This window comes from Vulpes lagopus, chromosome 11 (genome assembly GCF_018345385.1).
Source record: "Vulpes lagopus strain Blue_001 chromosome 11, ASM1834538v1, whole genome shotgun sequence".
In the NCBI taxonomy this organism is placed as follows: domain Eukaryota; kingdom Metazoa; phylum Chordata; class Mammalia; order Carnivora; family Canidae; genus Vulpes; species Vulpes lagopus.
In genome coordinates, this window is record NC_054834.1 from 37,138,266 (window position 1) to 37,162,573 (window position 24,308).

General features: G+C 38.8%; 1 protein-coding gene and 1 non-coding gene across 29 annotated transcripts in view; one reads left to right on the forward strand and one right to left on the reverse strand.

The window, feature by feature from the left end:
• Positions 1–24,308, forward strand: part of ESRRG (estrogen related receptor gamma) — a 618,074-nt gene that overhangs the window by 278,565 nt on the left and 315,201 nt on the right. The gene's annotated exons all lie outside the window — the stretch shown is intronic.
• On the reverse strand, positions 20,609–20,713 carry LOC121472450. The gene has a single exon (XR_005982916.1). It is a non-coding gene; the product is annotated as a U6 spliceosomal RNA (small nuclear RNA).

Consider the following 24,308-nt stretch of genomic DNA (forward strand, 5'->3'; position numbering starts at 1 on the left):
TAGGGCTTTTAGCTGTATGTTGCCCTAACTCTACTCCATTTAAAAAAAAAAAAAGCCCTCAATGTAAAGCTTTTGAAAGCTAGCTGACCCTATAACCTACTTTATAAGAAGTCTGCACCCATCACTATTAGACAGAATTAATTTCAGCACTTTTTAAATTGTTAATCTTACAAAGGACAGCTCCCTGACTGATCCCACAGGTCACCTCTCCGTATGCTGGAAGCCAGCATGCTGGAAGCTATGGTCAAGGTTCGTGGCACTGGACCCCATCAGCCTGCTTTTGAGCTCCCTGCTGCCTTTCAGAATGAATTCTTCATCTCCTCTAGCTGACTATATCAAATTCTCTCCCTCCCGCTCCCTCAATCCGGGTATAATTGACATCGAATGTTATATCGGTTTTGGGTGTATAAAACGGCAATGAAGCATCCAGATACTTTGCAAAATGATCGGCACAGTAAGTCTAGTTACCATCTGTCACCATACACAGTTAATACAACATTACTGAATACATTCCCCGTGCTGTACATTATATCCCCATGATTTGGTTATCTTATAACCGGAAGTTTGCACCTCTTGATGTCTTTCACCCATTTTGCTCGCCCCACAGGCCCCCCTCCTCTCTAGTAATCCCCCATCTGCTCTCTGTTTTTATGTGCCTGGATTTTGTTTAGTTTTGTTTGCTTGATTGTTTTTGTTGTGTTTCTTAGATCCTATATGTAAATGAAATCATGTGGCATTTGTCTTTCTCAGTCTGACCTATTTCACTTAGCATAATACCCTGAAGGTCCACCCCGTGTTGGTGCAGATGGGAAGACTTCGTTCTTTTTTATGGCTGAGTAGTATTCCATTGTACATGCATCACGTGGTCTTTATGCATTCATCCATTGAGGGATGCAGGTGGTTTCCATATCTCAGCTATTGGAAGTAATGCTATAATGAAAATACGGGTGCCTGCATCATTTTGAATTAGTGTTTACATTATCTTCAGGTAGATACCCAGTAGTGGAATTGCTGGATGCCATGGTAATTCTATTTTTAACTCTCTGTGGACCATCTAAGCTGTTTTACATAGTGGCTGACCAGTTTACATTTCCACCAACAGTGTATGAGGGTTCCCTTTCCTCCACATCCTCAGTTGGTGATAGCTCTTGTTATTTCTTGTCTTTTCTATAGTGGCCATTCTGACACATGTAAGATAATATCTCATAATGAGATATTGCCCTGATTTGCATTTCCCTGATAATTTGTGATATTGGGCATCTTTCCATGTGCCTAATGGTCATCTATGTGTCTTCTTTGGAAAAATATTTATTCAAATCCTCTCCACTTTTTTAAAATCAGACTGTTTGTTCTAATATATTGAGTTGTGTGAGTTCTTTATATATTTTGGATATTAGCCTCTTATTGGATATATTATTTGTGAATATTTTCTCCTATGGATTAGGCTGCCTTTTCATTTTGTTGATGGTTTCCTTTGCTGTGCAGAAGCTTTTTAGTTTGACGTAGTCTCACTCATTTGTTTTTGCTTTTGGTTCCCTTGCATCCAAAGAACATGGCTAAAACCAAGGTCATAGAGCTTACTGATTATGTTTTCTTTTAGGAGTTGTATGGTTTCAGGTCTTACAAAGTTTTAATCCATTTTGAGTTAATTTTTATGTATTGTGTAGGTGGTGACTTAATTTCTTTTCTTTATTTTCTTTCTTTCTTTTTTTTTTTTTTTTTGCATGTGGCTGTTCAGTTTTCATCATCTATTGAAGACTCTTTCCCCATTATATATTCTTTTTTTCCCCATTATATATTCTTGGTTCCTTTGTCATAAATTAATTGACCAAATATATGTGGGTTTATTTCTGGGCTCTCTATTCTATTCCACTGATTTATCTGTTTTTATGCCAATACCATACTGTTTTCATTGTTATAGCTTTGAAATATAGTTTGAGTACAAGAGTGTGATACCTTCAGGTAGGTTTCTCTTTCTCAAAACTATTTTGGCTATTGAGGATATTTTATAGTTCCATATAAATTTGATAATAATTTTTTTTCTAGTTCTGGGAAAATGCCATTGGTAGTTTGATAGGAATTGTATTGAATCTGCAGCTTGCCCCGGATAGTATGGGCATCTTAACATATTCATTCTTCCAGTCTATGAGCATGAAATATTTTCCCATTTATTTCTGTCATCTTCACTTTCTTTTATCAATGTCATATAGCCTTCAGTGTACAGGTCTTCCAGCTCCTTGGTTAAATTCATTCCTAGGCACTTAATTCTTTTTGATGCACTGGTAAATGGGATTATTTTCTTAATTTCTCTTTCTGAAAGTTTGTTATTGGTATATAGAAATGAAGAATTTTATATATTAATTTTGTATCCTGCAACTTTACTGAATTCATTTATTCTAACAGTTGTTGGATTTTTTTGGTAGAGTCTTTAAGTATTTTGTGTATAGCATCATGTTATCCATGAATAGTGATACTTTTACTTCTTCCTTTCCAATTTGTATGCCTTTTTAAAAATTTTCTTGCCTAATTGCTATGGCTGGAATGTTTAATACTTTATTGAATACAGGCAGGAAGAGTAGACATCCTTGTCTTGCTTCTGGTCATACAGGGAAAGCTTTCAGCTTCTTACCTTTGAGTATGAATGTGATATGCTATGTTATATATGGCCTTTATTATGTTGAGATATGTTTCCTCAATCCCACCTTGATGAGAGTTTTTATCATAAATGGTTGCTGAATTTTGTCAAATGCTTTTACTACATCTATTGAAATGATCATATGATTTTTTATTTTCATTTTTCAATGTGGTATATCACATTGATTTACAGATACTGAACCATCCCTGCATCCCTAGAATAAACCCCACTGGATCATGGTGTATGACCCTATTAGTGTATTGTTTCATTTGGTTTGCTAATATTTTGTTGAGGATATTTGCATCTTGTTTGTCAGGGATATTGGCCTATAATTTTCTTCTTTCACGGTGTCCTTGTCTAGTTTTGATATCAGGGTGATATTTGCCTCATAAAAGGAGTTTGGAAGCATTCCCTCCTCTTCAGTTATTTTGGAAGAGTTTGAGAAGGACAGATATTACAATCTTTTTTGAATATTTGGTAGAATTCACCAGTAAAGTTATCTGATACTAGTTTTTGGTGTGTTGTGAGGTTTTTGATTACTGGTTTGTACTCCTTACTAGTAATCACTCTATTCAGATTTTCTATTTCTTCAAGTCAGTCTTGGAAGATTGTAAATTTCTAGGAATTTAACCAAGTCTTGCTGGTTATCCAATTTGTTGCCTTATAGCTGTTCTTAGTAGTCTCTTATAATACTTTATACTTCTTTAGTATTACAACTTTTCCTGTTTCATTTCTGATTTTATTTACTTGAGTCCCCTCTTTTTTCTTGATGAGACTAGCTAGCAGTTTGTCAATTTTGTTTGTTTTCAAAGAACCAGCTCATAGTTTCATGATCATTTTATTGTCTTTTAGTTTGTAATTTATTTATTTCCTTTCTTCTACTAACTTGGGCTTCATTTGTCCTTTTTCTAGTTCTTTTAGATGTAAAGTTAAATTGTTTATTTGAGATTTTTCTTGTTTTTTGAGGTTGGCCTAAATTACAATGAACTTCCCTCTTAGAGCCAAGTCACTCTTGCTATGTTCCATGGATTTTGATATATCATATTTTTGTTTTCATTTGTTTCAAGGTATTTTCTTATTTCTCCTGTGATTTTTGTCTATGACCCAGTAGTTGTTCAAATATGTTGTTTAATTTCCATGCATTTGTAGTGTTTCCAGTTTTCTTATTGTAATTGATTTCTAGTTTCATACCATTGTGGTCAGAAAAGATGTTTGATATGATTTCAGTCTGTTTGAATTTATTGAGACTTGTTTCGTGGCCTAATGTGTGACCTATCTTGGAGATATTCCATGTGTACTTGAGAAGAATGTGTATTCTGTTGCTTTTGGATGGAATGTTTTGTATATATTTATTAAGTCCATCTGGTCTAGTGTGTTATTTAAGGTCTATGTTTCCATACGGATTTTCTTTCTTGATCATTCATTCATTCATGTGAGTGGTATGTTAAAGCCTCATGCTATTATTGTATTACTGTCAATTTCCCCCTTTAGGCATTTTGATATTTGATTTATAGATTTTGGTGCTCCTCTGTTGGGTACATATATGTTTATAAATGTTAAATCTTCTTGCTGATCTTTATTATCATGTACTGTCCTTCTCTGTCGTTCATCACAGTCTTTGTTTTAAAGTCTATTTTATCTGATTAAAATATCATATTTCTTCCCTTTCAGTCTCTGTGTGTTCTTACTTCTGAATGAGTCTCTACAGGCAATGTATAGTTATGTCTTGTTTTTTTAATCCATTCAGCCAGTATATCTTCTGACTGGAGGATTTAGGCCATTTACATTTTTTTACGATATTATTTATTTATTCATGAGAGACACAGAAAGAGAGAGACAGAGACACAGGCAGAGGGAGAAGCAGGCTCCTTGAGGGGAGCCCGATGCAGGACTCAATCCCAGGGATTGAGTGACCCCCCGGGATCACCACCTGAGCCAAAAGCAGATGCTGAGCCACTTCACCATTTACATTTGAAGTAATTATTCATAGGTATGTACTTATTATCATTTTATAAATTGTTGTCGCCAGAGTTTTTGTAGTTCTTCTCTCTGTTCCTTTCTTATTCTTTTTCTATGTTCCCTTGTGGTTTGATGACTTTCTTTTCCATTATGTTTAGATTCCTTTCTCATTTTCTTTTGTGTATTTGTTATAAGTTTTGCTTTGTGGTTATTGTGGGGTTCACATACATAATGGACTATTTTAAGTTGATAGCAACTTAAATTTGAACACATTCCAAAACTACATTTTTACCCCCAATATGTTTTTATGTTCTTGTTTTATACCTTTTAATTCTGTGTATCCCTTACTGATTATTGTAGTTTTACTTAATTTGACTACTTTTGTCTTTAAACCTTCATAGTAGCTTTATTAGTGGTTAATATATGGTCTTACTAAATATTGGCCCTTTCTAGTCAGATTTTTACTTTTGTATGTTTACTTGTTATTAATTAGTGCCATTACTTTTTAGCTTTAAGAAGTCCCCTGTATATGTCTTGTAAGGCTGGTTTAGTAGTGATGAGCTCCTGTTTCTATTTTTTAAACATTTTTAAGTAAAAAATTTTAAAAAATAATTTTAAAAAGGCCTTTTACTTAAATTTTTTACTTTAAGCCCGCTGGGTGTGGGCTTGAACTCATGACTCTGAGCTCAAGACCTGAGCTGAGCTCAAGAATTAGATGCTTAACCGACTGAGCCACTCAGGCACCCCTGAGCTCCTTTAACTTTTGATTGTCTGGAAAACTATCTCTCCTTTGATTCTGGATGATAACTTTGTTGAGTAGCATATTCTTCATTGGAAGTTTCTCTTTTAACACTTTGAATGCGTCATGTCACTGGCCTTTAAATTTTTTGCTGACAAATTTGCCAATATTTTTATGGGGGCTTCCCTTGTATGTAACAATTTGCTTTACTCTTACTGCTTTTAAGATTCTCTCTTTATCTTTAAATTTTGATATTATAATCATAATGTATCTTGATGTGGATCTCTTTGGGTTCATCTTATTTGGAACTCCCTGGGATTCTTGGAATCTGTTTCTTTCCCTAAGTTAGGGTAACTTTCAGCCATTATTTCTTTCAAATGAGTTTTCTACCATTTTTCTCTCTTTCTCCTCCTGATACCTCAATAATGTGAATGCTATTCCATTTGATGTTGTCCTTTGGGTCTCTTAAGTTGTCTTCATTTTTTAAAATTCCTTTTTCTGCTTCATCTGGGTAAGTTGCATTACTTTGTCTTCTAGCTCACTAATTCATTCTACTCCATCCAGTCTGCTGTTGAACCCCGGTAGTGTATTTTTGCATTCAGTTATTATATTTTTCAGCTTTTTAATTTCTGTTTGGTACTGTCTTATATTTTCTGTCCCTTTGTTGAAGTACTCAGTGCTTTCATCCACTCTTCTCCATAGTTCAGTGAGTGTCTTTATAACCATTACTTTGAATTCTTTACCAGGTGGGTTACTTCTCTCTGTATCATTAAGATCTTTTTCTTGAGGTTTTATCTTGTTCTTTCATTTGGAACATGTTTCTCTGTTTCCTCATTTGGTTCAACTTTCTGTGTTTGTTTCCTTGTATTAGGGGAAGACGATTTCTCTCACTATCTTAAAGGAATGGCTTTGAGCAGGTGATGAAGCTTCTTGTTCAACCTTGTCCTAGCTCTTGGTTGTCTCTCAAATCCTTGTGATTGCCTAACCCACCTAGTCTATTCTTGATATGTCCTTGTTGCTGAGGATTTGCCAAGATATATCAGGGTTCCAAGTAAGGAATCTCATTTAGTACCTAGTTTTAGGCTGACTGGAAGCCAGACCCTCAGGCAGCATCTTTTAAAGTATGCAAGTATACACGGTCCTGTGGAACTTTGATTGTAATCTCTCCTGGCCTTCAGACCAGGTGATCTGAGTGTGTTCCTTTGGCCACAGTTGTGAAAATTGGGGTCTCTTTCTGAACGTCTTGTCAATCTGTAGGGAGGCCAAGGGTGTGCACAAAGATGGTGTCTCCCTGCTTATATTTACAAGGAGGATCTTTTTACCCTCTAGATGTATAGGAAACCCAAGGCCTGTCCTTCACACAGATAAATAAATCACCTAAATAAATAGTTGTTTTTTTTTCCCCCCAGGAAGACTGGATTCATGTTTCAGTCTGCTGTCTGTGGTGCCCTGGGGGTGGTGGCCTGCCCAGAACTGTCTTCTGCTTGTTACATTCCCATGGAGTGCAGGAATGCCAGCCATCTTGGCCACCAGAGCCAGATGATCTAGGGGTGTCCTCTGTGTGGACTGCATGTGTACACTGACTTTAGCAGGGCAGCTGGAGATTGTAGGGAGTAGGGCACACTTGTTGGCTTTGGAAATGTCTTGACTGTGTCCACCTGCGGGATTCAGGAATGCAGCAGGAGAATGCCTTGTCTGTGCATGCAGGCTGGCTTTAGGCTGAGAGTGGGAGAAGGCAACAACTGCTTACATTTGCCAGCCCAAGGCAGAGAGTGGGAGAATGCCATGACTGCTTGCTCTTGGCCTGCTGTAGCCAGGAAGCGGGGCGGGGCGGGGGGTGGCAGTGCTGCAGCCATCCACAGCCTTTGGCTTCAGCAAGGCAGTGGGATAGTGCCATGACTGCTCACCCCCACTGACTGAGGCCATAGGATGGTGCTGCTTCTAAGCTAGCCACCTGTGCCAGCTGGGTAGATAGAGTGTACAGAAATGGCATTGGCTACCACTTCCATCTCTGGGGAGTCTTTCAACTATTCCCTCCTCCTCCAGCAGGTGCTTTTACATCAACAAATGATTCTCCATCATATATGGTCTAGGCACTTTTCAAACCACTGGGGTTTTTTGCTGGTTCTTGGCTTAAGTGAGCTTACACATGAATCCTTTAAAAGGGGAATCTGTTTCTTACAGCATTGTGGGTACTTTGGATGTCAGTCCTATTCGTTTTCTAAGCCAGGTGTTTGGGTGGCTCCTCTCTGATGCATATCCCAGAGATTGGGGTGCCTTTTCTAGGATGTCAACCCCACACTTCTCTGAAAGAAACATTAGACTGGTGAGATCCCTTCCTACTGTGTGTCACTGCCCCCAGTAGTTTTTTGTCAAGACTATGTTTCTGCCTCTCTCACCCATCTAGGTGTGATCTTTTTATCTTTGTTGTGGAGAAGTAGTTCATCTAGCTTTCAGGTCTTTTTCAGTGGGTCTTATTCAGAGTGTCTGTGGGAAGAGGCAAATTCAGGATCTTCCTGTATCACCATCTTGCAGTAGTCTCCTCAGATTCTCTTGGACTTGAGGAAACCTTTAGGCTCTGGGCACAAACTCATTGGTTTATGTCAGGATTTGCCAGGCCTAAATCCGTGACTCCCCACTTCTCTTCCTAGAAATGACAATTGGATATCAGTGCATTCCTTCAAGCATGAAATAACAGTTTTAGTATTCTAAAAATTGGAAATTTCTATGGAAAGTTTTAAATATTTTAAAGTTAAATATATATTTTTTTACCTGTGAATGGACCAGTGCTTTGTCATATGGTAGTTTATTTGATATTCCTTCTTGTTATATCGTCTTATGCTTGATCTGCCCAATACTAAAGCTTGGAAGCAATTGTCTTTTCTTCCCTGAGAGAGAGAGAGAGAGAGAGAGAGAGAGAGAGTCTTTGCATGGGTATACCTGTATATCTAGCAGCCTGTTTTATCTGGGATTATCATTCTTGGTTATTTCTCTTCTTTCCCCCTCTTTTGTCTCTGCCACTCAAACCAATTTCAGCCATCCACCCGCTCTCATTGGGGATAATAGCCTCTCTTTTTGCCATCGTCTTGTCATGTTTGATTCGGCTGCACAAGGATTTTAAATTAGCCAAAACGTTTGCATGCTGGGCTCACTCTGCTGCCACAATGTGTTGCAGAACCACCACACCACTTGATGCTGATATTGATGATTGCTCAGAAAAAAATAAGAAATGGTTGGTGGCTGTTGTAAAACTCATTCATGCCAAGCCCCTTTTATACAACAGAGAGGGAAGAAGAGAGAGCTCGCCTGTTTTCCTGCTGCCTAGCTGGTCATCCCATTGTGTTAGTGCCAGGCTCCTGCTGGGAGATGACAGTCTTGCTAGGCCTATGATTGTAGAAATAAAAACAGTAAAAAAATAAAATAAAACAAAATAATAAGAGATGCGCAGTTAAATTCAACGACTTGCTGCTGATGGGTTTTAAGTCACTGGTGAGAGAGGAAACTAATTTTATTATTTCATTTTATTCTCTCTGTCCTCCAGTTTGCTTATTGGAGACTAACAGAACTGATTCTTGTCATGTGAAGCCAAAAGGTATAACCACAATACAGGAAAAGAGGACAACAAAGTTTTTGATTTCTAAAATGATTTGCTATTAATAGGTCTGAGGTGAAGCTTCTGTTTTGTGAAGTTTAGATTACCTTCACTATTTTTGTTAGGTGTGAAAATCAGTCTAGTGATAAAAATTTATCTTTTATTTACCATTCCAGATTTTTGTTAAAATCGCATCATTGGCTTCTTCACTCACCCTGCATAAGCAGGACCTAAAGTGCCTAAAATATTGTATTTGTTTGAGAGACAAGTACATAATTCAGTGTATATATATATATATATATATATATATATATATATGAAACATATATATATGTTTCTTAACTCTGTGGTTTGATACAGTGTGATTCTGTTGAGCTAAGTCCACATGATTCTAGAACAATGAAATAAACAAAATTAGAAACTTCAATATATCAAGCAGTTATTTTGTTTATAAAACATCAAAAAGCTCTAGCTAAGATCCCTGTTCCATGTTGTAATATAAATATTAGAGCCACTTACTTTCTTACTTTTTGAGCTGTGTTTTTCTAGTTCACGTGACTCCTGTTACTGGTACCTTGTAATTCTTTTAAAGGACTGGACATTGTCACACACTTCATCTTGCCACTCTTTTCCATTGTCAAGTTCAATAGAGCTTTTGGCATCTTCTCTCCTCTCCACTGCTGGTGAAACACGCCTCCCTGACAAAGCTAATCCCAATCCTGCCTAGGTTCTCTGAGATTTAACTTTATGGGTTGGTCCCATACATACTGAATTCCTATAGTTCCAATGACCCCTTTTCTACTCTAAGAAATAAAACAAACAAGCAAACAAACAAACAAAACTTCCCACACCCTGATAGCTATTCAAAGAGCTGCCTTGCTTTTCTTACTTCCTTCACCTTCAATTTTCTCATAAAAATGTTTCATGAACTTGGTCTCCACCAAATGATCACAATCTACTTGTGATCTGGTGGTGCCTCACCACTTTCCTTCTGTTGCTGTCCCCGTGGTCACCAGTGACTTCCAATCATGGGATCCATTGATCTTTTTTGAGTTCCCATACTCTTGAATACTCTGCTATATTTAATACTTCTTTGTTCCTCAGCTTATCTGATCGTATACTTGCCTGAATTTCTCCCTATTTTTTAGATGACATTTTGTTTCCATTGCTACTCAACTGCCAACATCTGTTATTATCATTGTTCTACAAGTGGGGCTTCAAAGCTTACGTCTCTGCGTGTTATACCCATTTGTACATTCCAGGCTCGAACTGTCATCTAATTTCCAGTAACCCTCCAAAATGCTAGTCAAAGCCACCTGCATGTGCTGCCTGAAGCTCCACATGCCCATTTTTCAGTTTTTCTTCCCTTCCTGTCCAAGCTATCACTTCTGATGATTTGATTTTGTTAATGGCTCACCCTTTATTCCAACATCCACAATGAGAAAAACCTCCCACGTCACCTTGATTCTCTTTCTTATCCAGTTTTACAGCTTGAAAAGTACATTAACTGTATAAATATAATAAAATAATATTTCATCCTGATTGTGGTACTCTTGGTGGGACATTGCTGACCCATTTGTTCTTTCTAGAATGAGGAACTCGAGACCCTTGGTCTCATCTCAGCATTGATGTCCAATGCCCCATTCCTCCTACTGCATAAAGAATAACTCCATAGCATGACATTCGGGGCTCTCCCCAAGCCAGCCTCAACATATGCATTACTCATGCTATTATGTTGACACCTGCTTGTTCTGTAGAGCTATGAATGGGTAGCATAGTGCTGGCAGGTTTTCCCCAGCAAAGACTCTGAAGAACACTTTTCAGATGAACAATGATATACAGTAGCCTGAGGGCAACTATACTGAGAGAAATTGGTAATTGGATTAACTACCTTGATTGAGACAGATGATCTTTGGCTCCCCTGAATTTAGCCTTTAGCAGTACCTACTGACTATTCCTTTAAAGTGGGGTAAAAAAAAATAAAAATAAAAAAATAAAAGAACAGCACTGAGGGTACTAACTGGCCAATTTTATATGTCAACTTTTTCAAAGAAGTGATGCGTCCAGATTTTGAAGAATGGCCAAGCTACCTAGAAGTAGTAAAGTGTCAACATACAGATCTGCAAACAGATATCTTATAATTATTGTTGAAACAAAACAGCCTAGAAGATTGTTGCTATGGCTGGTGATGATACCTGCAGCCTTGGAACTGGATTTCAAATGCTCTGGATCTTATCCTTGAATTTTTGTGACCAAATGGATTTCCTCGCCTGATCTATTATCTCTAAATTACACATCTTCAAAATATTGTGTGATTGAATAATATTTTTTAAAAATCTGAAGGGCAGTGTTTTTGTTCTTTTGATAAAATAGCCAATTTTCCCTGCAAAAAGGCCAATCCACAGGTAATTTTTTTGAGCACTTACTACAGGCAAGGCATTCCACGGGATGAGTGAGGATTGAGCTGTTCAGTTCTGGAACTTCAGAGCAAAGCGGTGGAGCATTGTGAGCACAGGTTGCCTACTGCAATGGGAGTTTTAGTGCAGTCATTGCCTTTCAATTGTTCATTTGTTCTATTCAGTTTTTTTGATACTGTCCTTAATCTTGGTGGACAACCTAGAGGGACAAAGAATGAAATCAAATTAAAAAGTGAGACTGATGGTGGAGGACTTTTTAAAAAGAATAAAGCAAAATGAGATAGGCTTGTCCTCTGCCAGACTCTGGGTGTCGGGGTTTGCTGTCAGGTTAGCCAGTTTACTCATTAGCTAATACAGCTTTTATTTCCAGAGCTCTTACATATAAGATGCTCCCCGGACCCTATTGTTTATTAAAAGGGTTTATGTAGGTGACTCTGAAGCAGGATGACATTTCAGTAGGTGACTTCTTTCTCTCTTGTGGCTTAGGAGAATAATGCTTGTATTCTCCACTTTTAGGAGGAACCTGAACAAAACTAATAGTCAAAAGGAACTTTCCATTCAGCTTGGTAGCTTCCGTCCATGTTGAGCCAGAAGAATTCCCTAAAATGTGTTCCGTCATTGTCCTTTCGTCCATATAATGTTCTACTTTTGCTAAAATAAGTGTCGTTCCTGAGAGACAACGGTGGCTTTAAACATGGGAGGGCAGGGGAGAGGAAAAAAAGTTAATCCAAAGGATACTAAATGTACAATGATACCAACTGAGCCATTTAGCAGTGCTTACTTGCAGAGAGGAACGCACCGTCTTCTTTTGTGTTAGTATGAAGCCAGTTGTATGGTGGTGGTGAGTGAGCCCAAAGGGACCTGTGGGTACCTTGAGGTCTCTGTGTCACAAAATAAAGCATGAAAATTCACTTACAGATATTGGCGGCTCTCAGCTATCCACCCGTATGAAAGAACCAACTTGGGGGAAAAAAAAACTGTGATTAATAGTCTTCTAACTTAAAAAATACACACACACACACACACACACACACACAGATATGTAACACGTAAATAGCCAGTGAATGACAGATATCCTTCTTTGCATTTGGGGGCTTATTTCTACCCTATCTCTAACCAAGCCTTACATTTAAAGACCCAAGAAGGTCTTATTAATACTAATGAGCCCTGGTTTCCTTCAACCCATTGCCTGGAAAATTATTTGTAGATAATTAAGAATGAACTACGTCCAAATGCATATCCTATTGTGTTGGGTGAGAATGACCTAACCTTGTTATCGAATAGTTTATCTTAGGCAATTTCAAATGTATTTGTCGTTTCCATTAATATTTAGTAATAAAGTTTAAGGCTTTATTCTCTCTTTGTCTCTGTCTCTCTGTCTCTCCCTTTGTTGAATGAGAGACAGAAAAACCCTTGTTTTCCCCCAGAGCTCCGTCTCCTCAGGCTTCCTTTGGTAGAAGCAAGTTTAGATTAGATAATTTTAGTTCTTTGTGCGGAGCTATTTTTAAATGTAATTTTTGCTAATAATGCAATTAGTTGTGTCTTTTGCATAATTTGCAATACGGTGTTGAAGTTTAAAAAGCTTCATTTTATTTTAATTAACAACTGATCGGTAATAATAACCAAGCGGCCGCTAACATTACCAGCCTTAACTCTTAAAAAAGAAAAAAAAAAAAAAAAGGCAGCAGACACATAACTCTTCCTCCTCCTTCCCCTCCCCCCTCTGAAATATTTAATAAGAATGCCATGTATAAAATTACCCTGTTGGAGAGAACAGGAGCTGCATCCCAATATAGATGGCAGTGGAAAATCACTCAAAACTGCACGACGCCCTCCCTCCCCCCTTCCTTCTCCTGCCCCAGTCTTTTCTAATTGTCTGTCCCATAGTTCAGTTGTGGGGGTGGGAGCGCACAGGGGTATTGTGACATTTCAGTTTACTGTTCCTAACAATTCCTTTGCACATTCCATTAGCACATTATTTATAGCTTCATAAAAGGGGCCTTCCCCCCCCCCCCTCTTCTAACCATATCCTTGTATCTCTGATGATCATGCTATCTGAGGATTGAACTGTTATTTTTAAAAAATCTATTCCCTAAGTTGACTCTTCATTGGTTCGCTCCATTCAGCATCCCTCCTGTCACACTTAAAAGTCTGCCCACAAATCCTCTCAGGAGACTGGGGCTCAAATGGAGCAGTTGGAAAAAAAAAAAAAAAGAAAGAGTCCGAGAGAGGCTTGGAGCTGATATCCTACATCTTATAACCCGCAGTTCCGACCCTGCCGAGAGCTCTGAACTCCAGATGCTTGTATAAACAAGACTTCTGGAAGTCATTACCCCATAACTCCTCATAAGCTTACACCTGACAGGCCTCTCCAACCGAGAGGGCTGTGTTTCCCCTAATACATTCCTCTTTGAACCCACTTGTTAGTCAGGCGTTGTGCACGCTAACTACAGAAAGGGCCCGCTGTCTGAGGCATAAATTACTCTTCTGTGCCACTGTCTTCCAGCACCCCCCAGTTATGGATTACTTCGTTCTCGACTTGACAGGAACATAATTAGAACTGTTGATGAAATCTACCAAATTGTTCCTCCGTGGCCTCAGTGGTCAGGAAATTCGGCTGAGTCGTATTTGTCACCGATGCAGAGGCTCTAAACACTTCATATTAACTATGTTATTAATGTGCTCATGAATGGGTAACACTTGAAGTGAGCCCGGCCCTAATGGCACCTTGCGATGAATACATTGGAGGGCCGCATTCAAAGTTTCAGCAGGGAAGAAAATGCTAATAAAATCCTGGAGTGTATGTGTGTGTGTGTGTGTTCTTGTCGGTGCCTTAATGCTTTCATTTCAAAACGTGACCTTTTTTGCAGGCCTTACCAATAGCACAGTTTTTTGTGTTCGGGGGTTTACAGCTATTTCAGTCACTGCTTTATCCGGTAAAGCCTCTAGAAGATGAGGAAGGTGGTGACGTGAGGTGGTTAACGGTGAGGCTTTTTGGAGTCAGCCAGGTCTGGGTTCAAATTGTGACTTCCTTGCTTACTAGCTGTGAGCTTCAACATGCCACTTAAACTCGTTCTGCCCTCTTTTCCTCATCAGTAAAATGGGAAGAGCATAGTTGTGGAGAATTAAGTGACAGTGTTTCTGGAAGAGTTTAGCAAAGTGTCTGGTTGGGGGTCAGTGAATGGCCCTCTTATGATGGTGATGATGATGATGATGATGGTGATGACTATTACGATGACAACAAGGAATCCCCCGCCCAATTACTCCTGCATTGGAGGTTTCTGCTTGCCTGTATTTATGTGTTCACTGACATGCTCCAGCGTGGCAGGAACTCTGGTGTTCTGCAAGTAATGGATTTAGTATTAGAAAGAAATAAATTTTGCAGGTTAATCCCAAACAGGCTGTTGATTAGACGGTGAATTCTATGGCCATGCTATCAATGTCATTTGTATCTACTGAGACAGCTTCATCTTCTAATAAGTGTCACTTAGGCATATACTTATTTTCCATAGTTTTTTTTTTCCTCTTTAACAAGGACTTGAGCCTTTTTTCCTTGTGTATATCACATAGGATGATCCTTAATGCTGCATTTGTATCCCTATCCATGGGATACCTGGGAGTCGACAAATGTTCACTGAGCTGTGTGCCACAATTAGCTGTTATAAAAACAATGTGGACTAAGACAATGGGTTAACAAAGGAGTAAGGATAAACGATGTGCCACTGGAGAGAGAATAGCATTCTTTACATACTGATTCCAGCATCCCTAAAAAAAAGACACAGTAGTGAAGTTATTGGTCACTGAAATACAACCTTTGGTTTCACCTGTTAATTAGACGAGAAAAGAATGTAACATAACTTCCTTATGACCAGTTTTTCATTTGGGGGTTAATGCACTGTGCCTACGTTTTCTACTTGTTGAGAATACAAACACCAATACATATAGAGGCAACAAGCTGTCTCTAAAATGTTAAAGAAAAGAATTTGGGGTGTGTATGTGTGTGTGTGCATGTGCATGCACCTCCTCCACCCCCAAGAAAAATTAGATGATTTTGTTGAGAGGGTATATGCATTCCTTTGTCATAAACACTTATAAAGCTTTTAATATTGGTAAATATTTTGAACAATAATCCTCTGATGTAGGTACTATAAGCAACCCCACCTGGAAGATGTGAAAACATAGGTTAGGTAGCATGGCCTCCATTTGCTCCTGCATATCTTTTTTGGGGGAAGGATGTACTTTGCAGAAAAACCCAACCAACCAACCAACCAAACAGAAAGCAAGTAAAAACATTCTACACTAAGGTATTTCCAGGGTTTGAAACCCAAATCAACCAAACAAAAACTCAACTTGCTTTCTGTCCTTAAATTTGCAGAATATAAAAATTTGACTTTGTCATCTATCAAAAGAATGTTTCCTTCATACCTAAGAAGCCTATAAAAGTCCCAGGCTCCAGCCCAACTCTCCTCCCTCTAGGAAATGGCCCCTAAATTCAAATTCTGGTTCTTTCTTGGACATGAGAGATGTTCCATCAGTATAATTTTCAACCAATAAAGACTTAAGGTTTACGCAGAGAATAATGAGCAACAAAACAGTGGAAAATCATTTGTGTACACACCTTACTAAGAGCTAGAGATATAAAAGAGAAGGCAAAAGTTCATATTCTTTCTTGATTTGGTCCCCAATTTTCAGCCTATGAAATGCTGTCCATCTTTCAAGGCCCTTCTCCAGTGCCACCTTATATATAAAGTCTTTCTTGCTTTCTGTTCTATTTGGAGTTAACCTGACCCTTCCCCAATTTCCCATACAATTTAACTTATATTTGTGGTTATTTATATGAATCTATTAGGTCCTACTTGATTGTGAGTGACCAGGTCTCATTTACTTTTCATATTCTCCATACATCCAATCTGACACTATAGACCTTAATTGTATACCCTTTTATTCATTTATTCATTGACCAGTTGGTAAAACTGAGTAATACACCAAAAGGCAATTTAAGAAAGGCTACATGTCAAACAGCTTATATGAAATAAGTTCTATATTAAACAAGAGGGAGAAAAATTAAGGAGGGCTAGGGAATTTTAAGAAAATTCACCTCACTGCAAGGAAATAAAAATTTTTATTCATGGGGAGGTTAAATTACTCCAGGTCATGCAGTTAGTGAGGGACAGAGTTTGGATTTTTTATTTTAAATATTTTATTTATTCATGAGAAACACACAGAGAGAGGCAGAGACATAGGCAGAAGGAGAAGCAGGCTCCATGCAGGGAGCCTGATGTGGGACTCGATCCCAGGACCCTGGGATCACTACCTAAGCAGAAGGCATTTGAGCCACCCAGGCACTCCTAGAACTTGGATTTTTTTTTATCACGGCATTCCCCACAGTTACCGGCAGATGAAAGAAATAAAAATAAATATAACGTAACTACAGGTCACATTTTAATAAGTCTTTAAAAAGAACAGAATAAGTTGTCTTACTACAATAAGAGAGAACATTTTGGAGACTTATTAGTAAATAAAATCGTCAGACCAGTGTATGCCCATGCTTTTTTTTAACATAACTTTTCTAATAATGAGATAATGCATATCTATTGTAAAATATTTTGTAAAAACCTAAAAGAGGAAATAAAAATCACCATAATTCCTTTATACACAGAATTTTACACTGTTACCATTTAGTATAAATAATTCTTCCAAGGTTTTTATGATAGTAACCTATAAATCTGAGCTGTATTTTCCTTTCAGTTTTGAAGCAATCAATACTTCAATGTCAAAGTCTGTGACAGGCAGTGAGGGTCACTCTCCTTCTGATAAAGCTGGGAACGGGAGAGGAACTTAACGTGCTCTCACGAAAATTCTGCCCCAGTTGTAGATACTGAAGGTTACTGACCAATGGCTACTTGGCCAGTTGATCATTGCAGAGTTTTCCAATCCCTTCTAGAATGAAACTATGGAAAAGTACAAAGGAATAATTTCAAGTTCCTTTTTGAACTAAGGATCAGAAGCAATTCTACTAAAGACTCAGATCCAACTTGAAATTGAAATTTATGTAGTATGGCCTAAAATTAAGAGCAAGACCTCTGGATTCAGAAACATTAGGTCCCTTACGCTTAGTTTCCTTACCTGCAAAATGGGATCAGAAGTTTAGTGCCTGCCTTCGGCCCAGGGCATGGTCCTGGAGTCCCGGGATCAAGTCCCGCATCGGGCTCCTGCATGGAGCCTGCTTCTCTCTCTGCCTGTGTCTCTGCCTCTCTCTCTCTCTCTCTGTGTCTCTCAGAAATAAATAAATAAAATATTAAAAAAATAAAATTTACCTAAAAGGCTTAATAGTATAAGGATGAAATTAAATTGAGAAATGTTTCTAAAACAATTTTCACATGATATCCAAGAATATGCTAATAATATACTAGCAATATTATCACTAACCTCTACTTATCACCTATCTTGACTCCTAAGCCAAGTGGTAAATTGTGCTCAGTATAGCCGGTAAGCTCAGATCACACAGCTAGGACTTACCCTCAAGGTCAGTAGGTGTGCCAGCATGCGTTATTCCATACTGCGCACTTGATTCCGATACTGCAGTTCAGTGTGCTATATGTTTACCAACCCAGATAAATGTGTTGTATTAGATTGTACTTTTAGCCAGTGTGCGTTGACTTACTGATTGCACACCGTCTGTATGTCTCTATGCATGTGCATGTTTTTTCCTTAATCATTTGCTTAGATCATGGTGACTTGAACACTTTATCATTAAAACTCAGCTTAAATTCAATGTACCTCTACTTGCTCTCCCTTTACATCTCAACATATGAGTAGGTTCATCTTGCTGCTCCCTGGTTTTGTTAGCGAGGGAAATATAAGAAACTTGAATGGGAGTTTACACTCCTGAGTATATGCTACGGATTTGACATTGATTGACCCTTCAACTCAGACAATAAGTTGGCTCCATCGGTTGGGAAGGACTTGCCGCAGAAGAGCTAATGGATTCTTACTGAATCTGGGACTCAGTTAGTAATGGGAAACTCATCTGCCTACGACTATCTACCTTTCAGTACTGGCCTGAGGATCCTGTACCGTTATGTTTCCAGAGGGTCCTTGTTAGGATGCTGATGCCAAGGAGACATATTACTTTAAGTCTTTATCTAAAAAGCTTCCTAGAGGGCAGCCCTGGTGGCCCAGTTTAGTGCTGCCTCCAGCCCGGGGTGTGATTCTGGAAACCTGGAATCAAGTCCCACATTGGGCTCCCTGCATGGAGCCTGCTTCTCCCCCTGCCTGTGTCTCTGCCTCTCTCTCTCTCTCTCTGTGTCTTGAATAAATAAATAAAATCTTAAAAAAATAAAAAAATAAAAAACTTCCTAGAGTATCGGCAACCTCACTGAGGTCACCCAGCTATTTGGGGGTAGAGACTGGATTGAACCCATGGTTGCTTAGCTCTACTGAGTGTGCACACTTCCAGCATCAATAGGAACCAAACTGATGTGTCTCATTCTTTATTAGCTTATTGTCTTGCATTAAATATACCTTGAGGACAGCCTGGGTGGCTCAGTGGTTTAGTGCCACCTTCAGCCCAGGGCCTGATACTGGAGACCCAGGATTGAGTTCCACAGTGGGCTCCCTGCATGGATGGAGCCTGCTTCTCCCTCTGCCTGTGTCTCTGCCTCTCTCTCTGTGTGTGTCTCTCATGAATAAATAAATAAAATCTTTAAAAACAAACAAAAAACCAAACAAACAAACCTTGGGATACACCATCTCATATTTTCTGGCTCTTTTCCTTCTTTCAGTCTCTGAACAATTGCTAGCAAATTCAGAGGCCTCATGTCCCTATAACACATTGCATTTGCAAAGCTCCTTATGCTCTATCTTTGCCTGCATTATCCTATCGGACAATTGCAACAACTCAATGTGGGTATTGTTACTGATGTTTTACGGTTTTCTTTTTACCAGGAGAACATCTAAGCAGTATTCAGATATGTAAACAGTAGTGGTGGAGCTCATTCCTACAGACTGTTCTGAGCTCAGGGCAAGGAGTTCTCCATTCAAACCTTGTCTTAAAAGTCAGGAAGAATGTGCAAGAGGGACTGGTCTCTTGGCCCAGAGCTTTCAGAATGATATGTAGTGGTAACTTTGCCCACATTTTCTGCATACATGGCCATGAAGCGGGGAAGAGGGCTCACCATCACTATCATGGTTTTCCTGGTATGGGGCCCAAACCTGACAATAAAGAGATCTTTTATAAGAAGCAGCCAGATGGATCAAGTTATCGAAAATAGATCTCTAGGCCACTGTGACAAATTCTGTAGGCTACTGACCTTCTAATCCTAGTAGCATCTCTGTCTTGAAGCAGGGCCACATGCAGACAGACAATGCATATATGCCTTTGAAACATTCTTCTTCATTTTGTAAGGTGGGGCGAGTAGACAGCAAATTCAACATGGTTCATGGTTTGTTACTTCCCTGTCTTCATTTCACAGACAAAAATGTGCTACAGCCATCATAATAAGACACTAGTTTGGTAAATTGTTGTGTGCCTTCAGCACCCCTTATCTGGAGCATATGCTAGTGGATGCTTGTGCTTGAAATGATGACTCACAGTTAATCATTATAAGAAATAGGCTTCCCACTTCATAAACTCTAGGAAAGACTGTTTTCTTTTCTAAACATTTAAATTACTCAGCCATTTTATGCATTAAAACCCAATTATAACTTAGTATGTTGGAGAATTTCAAAAGCCATTCCCTGCAGCATCTGGGCCTAAGACTACATTTTATCATTCAGTTGTTCAAACTCTCTCTAATACAAGCTTTTACAAAAAAAAAAAAAAAAAAAAAAAAAGGAAGAGGAAAAAGAAGTTTAAAACACAGAAAGGCATGTGACAAGACCTTGGCATGGCTCCCTGAAATGGCAGTCCTTGAGGAATGCGGTGCAAAGAATATCATTTCCCAGATGCTTTGGACTTTGCTCCACTGTTAAGTGGCTGTGGTTCTATCAGAAAAGGGATAAAGAAGAGAAACATCTTGCAGTTGGGAGCCTGTAAAGCTCCAGCCAGGTTCATTTTGTAAAGGATGTATAAAACTAACAGGTTCATTGTAATGGAGGGCAGTGGATAAGTAGCAAAAGTTGTGCATAGTACTTTAATGCTTTTTACCTTTAAAAAAAATTTTTAAGCCTACAGCACCTGGAATGTAACTAGTCAGTCTTTCCCCCCTGCTTAGCCTCCCAGATCAGACGAGACCCAGCACATTCAGGGTGGTGTGGCCACGCACAAACAGCTGGAATGCTTCACAGATTTGTGCATTATCCTTATGCAGGGGCCATGCTAATCTTCTCTGTATCATTTCAATTTTAGTATATGTGCTGCTGAAGCCAACATAACTGCAATGCTTTTTAAACTATAGGTTATTAAATCACAGTCCAATAGCCAGTAGTTTTGCATTTTCCTGCAAAATCTCTTTTAAGTCTAATGCCTTGAACCCTATAAAGAAAGCCTGTGCTCCCACCAGAAACCTGGTGGCTCTGACACTCCAGATGAGAAGATAAGCAAGTGGTTTGAATTAGAAAACCTAAAAGTTCAGGAAGAGCTGAAATTCAACTAATTTGTCAGCCTGTATAGGAAAATGGAAATAAGATTGAGTGATTTAAATTTCTTAAAAAGGATTTGTTTTCTTTTTTTTTTAAGATTTTATTTATTTATTCATGAGAGACACAGAGAGAAAGGCAGAGACACAGGCAGAGAGAGGAGAAGCAGGCTCCACGCAGGGAGCCCGATGTGGGACTTGATCCCAGGTCTCCAGGATCATGCCCTGAGCCAAAGGCAGACACTCAACCACTGAGCCCCCAGGCGTCCCAGGATTTGTTTTCTTTTGTGTTTTTCTTCCTGGCACTAGAGCAAAGCCATATCCAAGTAACTAAAGTAAGATATAGAATTCCAAAGGGAAATATAAAGGATGATTCTCGAACATTCCCAACGTGATCATGGTATCAACATTTTCAAAAATCACCAGAGAGACATGCAATTTGTTTCTTTCTAAATATAAAAGAAACAACACAAAGAAGCCATTGCTACTATTTGGGAATATTTTATATAACTCTCAATGCAACAGTACAGTGGCCCTCTTTCTCTAGCCACCAACATAAATTGACGTCATCATTGTAAATACATTAAATAGTAGAATAATTGGTGAGTAGAGTTGAAAGGGGTCTTTGCATTTGATCCTGTTTCCTCCTTTTACAGATCAGAGACATGGTTCTCAGGCAAAGTCAGTGAGTTATGCACAGTCTTTCGGATAATGGGAATGGTGGGATGGAAATCCAGGTACTCTGATGTTTTTGTTTTTTTTTAAAGATTTTATTAATTTATTCCTGAGAGGCACAGAAAGAGAAGCAGAGACATAGGCAGAGGGAGAAGCAGGCTCCATGCAGTGAACCCAACACGGGACTCGATCCCAGGTCTCCAGGATCACACCCTGGGCCGAAGGCAGGCGCCAAACCTCTCAGCCACCCAGGCGTCCCAAGTACTCTGATGTTAAGCTAAGTTCCCCATCACAGACTTTCTCTCTGAAATACATCTGAGTTTAAGGATTGAGTAGTGAGAGGAAATCAAAATGCTAAAAGGCTAAAATACAAGACCCTCTTTCCCTGCTCTCTGTGGGTAGATTATCTTCAGTCACAGCAACAGTTAAAGAGAGTAAGTAGAACTACTAGATGGCAGCATTATATTTTGAAGTTGGTCTCAAATCAGGATAGTATCTTCTACGTGGAGCCTAAGTTAAGATAAATATCTGGGTTGTGTGCCCTCTTTGTAAATCTGGAAGATTGTATTAAGGTTCCAAATGATACTGAGATTTGCTAAGTAAAGTCTCACTTGTCAATGGCTTCTCTTGTTGGATATTTAAAGTTCAAGAGCTTTGTTTGCTTTAGTTAAGTGCTCTGAAGTGTTTCAATAGCCATTGGCCCATTTATATAAATAAATGAAGGAACACACTGATAATCCGTGATACCCGGAAGCAGCCCCGGCCTAAGGAGTAGCATAAATCCTTGATGTCTTAAAGATAAGCCTTCCACACACCTGCCTAATTCATTTTGTTAAACAACAACAAGTGTGTGCCAGTGGGCTTGATTGGCTGAAGAGGGAAGGGCTGGGAAAAAATATTTACTACTTTCAGTACATCTCTCTTTAAATTTACTAACGTGTGAGCGTTCTGCTAAGAAGTGCAGTTACAGCCTTAACCATTACTTGTTTTCAAGTGATGTATTTTCTGTTGTTATTTATCATCCTTTTTTTTACACTGGAGGAGGTGATTTTAATTGGGTTTGTTAAAAGTTGGTTTCCTCCAAGTGTTAGTTATTTTATAAAATTGGTCATCCATTTAGATTTTTAGAGAGTATCGTTATTTCATAAGGAAACTCCATTCTAGGAGAGTGGCATAGGTTGAAATCCACGATCAAATAATGTCACCCTCAAACAACTTCAAAAAAATACATCTTTGTCTTCATAGAGGAAGTGAAATGATTCCAGTCTGACATCCTGCGACTTACTATGCCAGAGTTCCCAAAGATGGGTGTGTTTGGCCGCAGTTGTAACTCCTATCTTGCTTACCCTCAAAGGTAAGGGAAAGCAAAGTTCAGAAATGATAAAGAGAGACCCCGTAGACAAGGAAAGGAATACTTCTACGAGAAAGGGAAGACAAGCTTTCATGAATGGAGTTGGCACTGGCCATAGAACTTTAAATTATCCAAATCTTACCATTTACCCCCTCATATGTGACACCTTGTCCTATTGTCACCAGTTATAAATACCAGGCAATTTATTAACCCTCACAAGTCTGGGTGGCTAATTGCGAAACCATGGATTGTCTGTAAGAAGCTTTAGCCAAATGCTGGATGTACTCGGCAGAGACTCTCAGAGCAACTGAAACACCTGCTGTGGACTGACACGTCTTGGTTCACCCAAGAACTTGAGATTCTGAATTCTTGAATGATTGCCTAGAGTCCAAGGGCTTACTGGCGTGGGAACTTGAACTGAAAGAAGAAAAAAAAAAAAGACGGTATGTTGTACATAGGATCATCATGCCCTGATTAGAATCGAAGGCGGTTTGTTCTGACATAAGACAGAGAAGTAATAAGACGACATTAGCTTTGGTTTTTCCTGCAATTTACATCGGCTGCAGTAAGCTCTTTCCTGTTCCTCTTGCATCCATCACTCCATATTCTGAATATCTTTCCCCTCAAGTGTTTTAATATCTTTCAAGAGGAATAAAGGAATAAGCACTAAAAGTTCAGGAAGAAATTGGATTAAAATCGGATGGATTCTCAGCTTATCTTGACTCTGGAATGCCGTGAGAGCTAGAGAGAAATGGTGATGTGTGACTGCCAGGCAAAATGGCAAAGAGGGCTTGGCAAAGGATTTTAAGAGCTGTAGTCTGGATTGTGAGAATTTCCTTAAGGCTTTCCTTCTCATTTAAAGTTTTACCAGGCTGTGCTTTTATACTTATTAAATTTAGGGATAGCTGCATCTCTTCCCCCAAAGAAACTCCTATTTCTCTCTCCTAGATAGGAATGAAGAACTCTTTTCTTCCCTCTGCCACATACTCCCATCATATCCTATAGGTTTTTCTATTGCTTGGTGAAAATGGGAGCTTTTATTTCTAACATTTTATTGTTTGTATCTGCTCCCCATCCTGTAAATGTTTTCATTGTTTTGCAGAGCTACACACTGTCTTTTCTGTTCGGGTCAGCGTTTGAGGTGGTAGGGCATGCAAGTCCCTCTCAGGTTGATTTCCAGAAGGTGTCGCATCTCCATCTTTCACATCATTCATGGTAACTAAGTGCATCTGCAATTGGCAGAAATGTCTAATTGGAGTAGTGAGCTGAAAAATCGTGAGTCTAACAGAAATAAAAACCCTTCATAAAACTAGTTTTAATCAATTCAACGACAGCAACAAATTATTAAACACCCACTGGGTG